The 7,198-nt window shown below is 38.1% G+C and overlaps 1 pseudogene; it reads left to right on the top strand.

Annotated features, from left to right (window-relative positions):
- The first annotated feature begins 4,071 nt into the window (after nt 1-4,071).
- LOC112813407 (protein farnesyltransferase/geranylgeranyltransferase type-1 subunit alpha pseudogene) lies at nt 4,072-5,407 on the top strand (annotated as a pseudogene).
- Nucleotides 5,408-7,198: the final 1,791 nt, after the last annotated feature.

The raw sequence follows: 7,198 nt of genomic DNA, 5'->3' as shown, positions 1-7,198 counted from the left end.
TGCTTCTTCTGCTTCTATTGAGAGAATCATATGTTTCTTATCCTTTCTTTTATTAATGTGGTGTATCATGTTGATTGATTTGTGAATATTGAACCAGACTTGCAGCCCAGGAATAAATCCCACTTGACTGTGGTGAATGATTCTTTTAATATACTGCTGTATTTGATTTGCTAGTATTTTCTAGAGAATTTTTTTTGCATCCATACTCATTAGGGATAATGGCCTGTAGTTCACTTTTTTAGTGGAGTCTTTGTCTGTTTTTGGTATCAGGGTAATGCTGGCCTCAGAGAATGAATTTGGAAGTTTTTCTTCCATTTCTTTTTTTTTTTTTTGAATAGTTGGAGAAGAATAGATATTAACTCTTCTTTGAATGTTTGGTAAAATTCATGTGTGAAGCCATTTGGTCCTGGACTTTTGTTTGTTAGGAGTTTTGATTATTGATTTAATTTCTTTGTTGAGTATCAGTCTGTTTAAATTTTCTATTCCTTCCTTTTTCAGTTTTGGTAGTTTATATATTTCTAGGCATTTATCCACTTCTTCAGATTGTCCAATTTGTTGGCATATAATTTTTCATAATATTCTCTTAGAATTGTTTGTATTTCTGTGGTGTTGATTATGATCTTTCCTCTTTCATTCATGATTATATTTATATGGGTCCTTTCTTTTCTCTTTTTTATAAGTCTGGCTAGAATTTTATCCATTTTATTAATTTTTTCAAAGACCAGCTCCTGGTATCATTGATCTGATCATTTATGTTTGCTCTAATCTTTATTATTTCCCTTTTCTGGCTTTAGACTTCATTTGTTCTTTTTTCTAGCTCCTTCAGGTGTAAAGTTAAGTTGTTTATTTGAGATTTTTCTTGCTCCTTGAAGTAGGCCTTTATTGATATATACTTCCCTCTTATGACCACTTTTGCTACATCCTAAAGGTTTGGAGTCAATGTGTTTTCACTTTCATTTTTTCCTTGTGATTTTTTTTTCTTATTTCTTCTTTCATTTCCTTGTTGACCTATTCATTATTTAGCAGCAAATTTTTTAAACTCCATGTATTTGTGGCCTTTCCAAATTTTTTCTTGTGGTTGGCTTCAAGTTTGATAGTGTTGTGGTCAGAAAATATGCATAGTATAATCTCAATTATTTTTTTTACTTATTGAGGTCTGTCTTGTGATCTAGTATGTGATCTACTCTAAAGAATGTCTCATGTGCACTTTAAAAGAATGTGTATTCTGCTGCTTTAAGATGAGATGTTCTGAATGTAACTGTTAAGACCATCTGGTAGAGTCTGTATTTCAAAGCCATTGGTTCTTTGTTGATTTTCTGCCTAGATCATCTTTCCACACTATAAGGGGGTTACTAAAGTCCCCTACTATTATTGTATTATTATCAGTGAGGCCCTTTATGTTTATTATTAATTGTTTTCTATATTTGGGTGCTCCCATGTTGTAGGCAAAAATGTTACAATAGTTAGACTTTTCTGTTGGATTGTCCCCTTTGTTATGGTATAGTGCCCTTCTTCATCTCCTGTTATGGTCTTTGGTTTAAAATCTAGTTTGTCTGTTTTAAGTATTGCTACTTGGGCTTTCCTTTGATGCCATTTGCATGATAAATGTTTCTCCATCCCTTCACATTCAATCTGCACATGTCTTTAGGTCCAAAATTAGTCTCTTATAGGCAGCATATAGATGGGTCTTGTTCTTTTTATCCATTCTAACACCCTATGTCTTTTGATTGGAGAATTTAGTACATTTATATTCAATGCAATTATTGATATATATGAACTTAATGCCATTTTATTACTTGTTTTGTCATTGTTTCTGGAGACTTTCTCTGTTCTTTTCTTGTCTTTTTCAGTTTTGGTCTTCCCTTTCTTAGTCAAAGAGTTCCCTTTAATATTTCTTGCATTGCTGGTTTAGTGGTCACTAAGTCTTTCTAGGTTTTGTTTGTCTGGGAAACTTTTTATCTCTCCTTCTATTCTGAGTGATATTCTTGCTGGAAAAATATTCTTGGATGCATGTTTTTCCCATTTAGCACTTTGAATGGTGTATAGAATGGGACTCTCTTCAGACTTGTCAAGTTTCTGTTGAGAAATCTCCAGCTAACCTTATGAGTCTTGCCTTATAAGTTAAGGGCTTCGGAGGGGGGTTGGTGCTTTTAAGATTTTTTCTTTATCACGATATTTTGCAAATTTAACTACAAAATGTCTTGGTGTTGGCCTGCTTTAGTTGATCTGGATGGGAGTTTTCTGTGCCTCCCAGATCTGGATGTTTATTTCTTTCCCAGGAGTAGGGAAGTTTTCAGGTATTATTCCTTCAAATACATTTTCTTCCCCCTTTTCTCTCTATTCTTCTTCTTCTGGGGCTCCTATAATACAAATGTTATTACGTTTGATGGTCTCACTGAGTTCCCTAAGTCTTCTAGTGTTGCATAATTGTTGTTTCTGTCTTTTGTTCTATGTCATTTTCAATTATTTTGACTTCTATGGCACTAATTCATTCTGCTTCTTCCAGACTGCTGTTCATTGCATCAGGCTTGCTTCCAAATCTTGTTTATTGTACTCTTCATCTCGGATTGATTATGTTTTAACTCTTTTATCTCTGTGGTAAGGATCTCCCTAATGTCTTGTATTCTTTACTCAAGTCCATTGTGTATCCTTATCATTTTTGTTCTAAATTATCCATCAGGCATGTTATTTATGTCTTTTTTGCTTAGATCTCTGGCCATGGCCTTATGTTGTTCTTTCATTTAGGAAGAATACCTCTGTCTTGGTATTTTGTCTAGTCTCTGCCTTCTTTTCTGTGTTAGAAAAGCCTGTTATGTTTCCTGATCCTGAATGGCTTTATGAAGAAGAGGCCATGTACTGTCCAGGGCCTGGTGCTTCAGTGAACATTTCTGATGTGTGCATATGTGTTTTGCTATTGTGTTTTGGCTGTTCTATCCTTCATGCTTGTCATGTGCAGAGACTTTCCTTGCCTGCTGTGGGTAGTGTTTCATCCCTGGCCTTAATATGGTGAGTTTTACTAAGTGTGCTCTGGTCTGCTTCTGAAATGAAACCTGATCATAGTTTCACAAGGACAGAGGCCCTGTAGAACACTCTAGTTGGGAGAAGTGGTGTGGGCAGGGGTTTGTGCTGGTTTTTGGGGGAGGTGCCTGCCATGCTGGGACTGAGGCAAGTTTGACTGAGAAGGGAAGTCCCATTAGAGCACAGGGGTGTATGAGTTGCTATAAGTAAGTTAGGTATCCAGTGTGGGTGCTGCAGTGCTTCCCACAGGTGGTTCTGCATTTATGCAGGTGGGGGGAGACATGGCACCAGCCAGCTCCTTTCTTCATGGAGAGGCATCTCTCTGAAGGGTGCCTCTCAGGAAAGAGATCCTAGAAGGTGAATAATCTCCACCTTGTGTGCCTCAGGCATTCATCAGATTGCTGTTACCACACTGTCTGCCTTTATGTTGTTTGCAGGGCCTTCTCTCCAAGAGCAGGGCGATGCCCTCAGGGTTTTAACACAGCCAAGCCTGCTGACCCCTTCAACAGATGAATGGATAAAGAAGATGTGGTCCATATATACAATGGAATATTACTCAGCCATCAGAAAGGATGAATACCCAACTTTTACATCCACATGGTTGGGACTGGAGGAGATTATGCTAAGTGAAATAAGTCAAGCAGAGAAAGTCAATTCTCATATGGTTTCACTTATTTGTGGAACCTAAGGAATAGCATGGAGGACATTAGGAGAAGGAAGGGAAAAATGAAGGGGGGTGGGAATCGGAGGGAGAGAGGAACCATGAGAGACTATGGACTCTGAGAAACTGAGGGTTTTAAAGGGGAAGGGGGTGTGGGATGGGTTAGCCTGGTGATGGGTATTAAGGAGGGCATGTACTGCATGGAGCACTGGGTGTTATACGAAAACAATGAATCGTGGATCACTACATCAAAAACTAATGATGTATTGTAAAGTGACTAACATAACATAAGAAAATAACATTTAAAAAACTTCTAAATTTCTAAATAAAATAAAATAAAATAAAATAAAATAAAATAAAATAAAATAAGCTCCGTTGCGGACTGAGGCGAGATGGCAGCTACTGAGGGGGTCAGGGAGACTGCACAGGGCAGCGAGTCTGGTCAACCCGAGCTGCCACTGCCCCAGCTGCACCCTCTGCCGCCCCAGCAGCAGCAGGAAGAAGCTATGGTGGCTGAGCCCGGAGAAGCGGTGGCGTCCCCTATGGAGGACGGGTTCCTGAGCCTGGACTTGCCCACCTATGTCCTGTATAGGGACAGAGCAGAACGGGCTGATATAGATCCAGTGCCGCAGAATGATGGCCCCAATCCAGTGGTCCAGATCATTTATAGTGAAAAATTTAAAGATATTTACAGTTATTTCCGGGCTGTCCTGCAGCATGATGAAAGAAGTGAACGAGTTTTTAAACTAACCAGAGATGTTATTGAGTTAAATGCAGCCAATTATACAGTGTGGAATTTTCAGAGAGTTCTCTTAAAGTCACTTCAAAGGATCTACATGAGGAAATGAACTACATCACTGCAATAATTGAGGAACAGCCCCAAAACTATCAAGTTTGGCATCATAGGCGAGTATTAGTGGAATGGCTAAATGATCCATCTCAGGAGTTTGAGTTTATTGCTGATATTCTTAATCAGGATGCAAAGAATTATCATGCCTGGCAACATCGACAATGGGTTATTCAGGAATTTAAACTTTGGGATAAAGAGCTGCAGTATGTAGACCAACTTCTTAAAGGGATGTGAGAAATAACTCTGTCTGGAACCAAAGATGCTTCGTAATTTCTAACACCACTGGCTACCATGATCATGCTATATTGGAAAGAGAAGTCCAGTACACTCTAGAAATGATCAAACTAGTACCACATAATGAAAGTGTATGGAACTATTTGAAAGGGATTTTACAGGATCGTGGTCTTTCCAAATATCCAAATCTGTTAAATCAGTTGCTTGATTTACAACCAAGTCACAGTTCCCCCTACCTAATTGCCTTTCTCATGGAGATCTATGAAGACGTGTTAGAAAACCAACAAGGAGGACATTCTTAATAATTAGAGTTGTGTGAAATTCTATCTAAAGAAAAGGACACTATAAGAAAGGAATATTGGAGATATATTGGAAGAATCTTTCAAAGCAAACACAGCACAGAGAGTGACCCACCAACAAATGTACAGCAATAACACCATCTGGAAGAACTCGATGGAATGCTTTTATTTTTTAAGAGACTCTAATGCGGGAGTTTTAAAACTAAAGTGATCATTCCCTTTTCCTGTGGTGTAAAACGTGCATTGCACAGGTACTGCTTTTTAACAAGAACTGAGTGGGATGCTCCTTAGGTGCTGCTGCTATTCAGACTAGTAATTTGATTCTTTTAAAGCAAAGTAATTTGGGGGGAGGGTGAAGAAACAGAAAGTCCCATGAAGGAACTTTTGTAGACATCATTTACTCTAATCCCTTAGCATCAGCTCCTCCCTAAAGGGAATATCCGTCAGGATTTGCAGCATTAATGAACGCTGGTAACTTTTATGTAATGGGTATAAGGTAACTTAAATTTGGGTTCAGGAAGCAGGGAATGCAGTGTGACATTAGAGCTGCTATGCCACACTCACAGTATCTTGCTATCACTGTAACCAACTAATGCCAAAAGAATGGTTTTGTAATAAAATTATAGATGAGCTGAAGGCAGACACTCAACAACTGAGCCACCTAGGCGCCCCATAAAATTATAGATGTATCCTAAAAAAAATAATAAAAAATAAGTAAAATAAAATAAACAGATAAAATTAAAATTTAAATTTAAAAAGTGTAAACAACAACAACAACAAAAACTCTAGGCATTCAGCTGTCTGGTTGCATGAACTCATGAAATACAGCCCATTTCATTTTCAAAGACAATGGTTTTGCGGAAACGTTTTCCTTTTTTTTTTTTTAAGATTTTATTTATTTGACACAGAGAGACATAGCCCGCGAGAGAACACAAGCAGGGAGAGCGGGAGAGGGAGAAGCAGGCTTCCCGAGGAGCAGGGAGCCCGACGTGGGGCTCGATCCCAGGATCCTGGGATCGTGACCTGAGCTGAAGGCAGACGCTTAAGACTGAGCCACCAGGCGCCCCTGGGGAAATGTTTTCCTTATGCTTTCCCCTGTGTGCTCCTCTCTGTCTCACCCTTCCTTTGGACCATGACTCCCTCCCCTCTGTAGCATCTTCTCTCTTTTATCCCCTAAACCATGTCTCACTTCTTACCTTCTTCACTGTGGCCTCTGGTCTCCCTATAGTTGTGTGGTTTGTTCTGTCAGTCTTCAAGTTGATTTCTCTGGTATTTAGGATGATTTGATAGTTATCTAGTTGTGTACCCAGGATGAGATGAACCTACAGTACCCTTACTGTGATGCCATCTTCCCTTCTATCCTTCCAGGTTTATTAAGGAATAATTGCCAAATAAAGTTGCATATGCTTAAAATAAACAATACAATTTGATACTCATATACATTGTGAAATGTGTGAAATGATTACCAAAATCAAGTTATTTAACCCACCCATCATCTCACATAATTAATTTTTTGTTGTTGTTATAGTGACAAAATTTACCATTTACTCCCAGCAAATTTCAAGTACACAAAACTGTATTATTAAATGTGGTCACCATGTTGTACATTAGGTACTCAGAAATTATTAATTTTATAACTGATATTTTCTACCCTTTGACCTACATCTCCTGTTTCCCCAACCTTAAGCCCTGGCAACCATCATTCTACCCTCTGTTTCTGTGAGTTGTTTTTTTTTTGTTGTTGTTGTTGGTTTTTGTTGGTTTTTGTTTGTTTCAGATTCCCTATCTGCCTGATACCATTAGATTTTGTTTCAAATTTTTATTTAAATTCTAGTTAACATATAGTGTAATATAGGTATAAGTAGTACAATTTAGTGATTCATCATTTACATATAACACCAAGTGCATATCATAATAAGTCACCTCCTTGATACTCATCACCCATTAAGCTTATCCCCCACCCACCTCTCTCCATCAACCTTCAGCTTGTTCTCCATCATTAAGAGTCTCTTATGGTCTGGTTCCCTCTCTCTTTTTTTTACTTCCCATATGTTCATCTGTTTTCTGTCTTAAATTCCACACATGAATGAAATCATATGGTATTTGTCTTTCTCTCACTTATTTCACTTAGCATAC

The sequence above is a fragment of the Callorhinus ursinus genome, unplaced genomic scaffold (assembly GCF_003265705.2).
Source record: "Callorhinus ursinus isolate GAN/ISIS: 27379988/994484 unplaced genomic scaffold, GSC_fseal_2.0 scaffold130, whole genome shotgun sequence".
Taxonomy (NCBI): domain Eukaryota; kingdom Metazoa; phylum Chordata; class Mammalia; order Carnivora; family Otariidae; genus Callorhinus; species Callorhinus ursinus.
The sequence above is the reverse complement of the archived record's forward strand: the minus strand, read 5'-3'. Positions and strand labels throughout refer to the sequence as shown.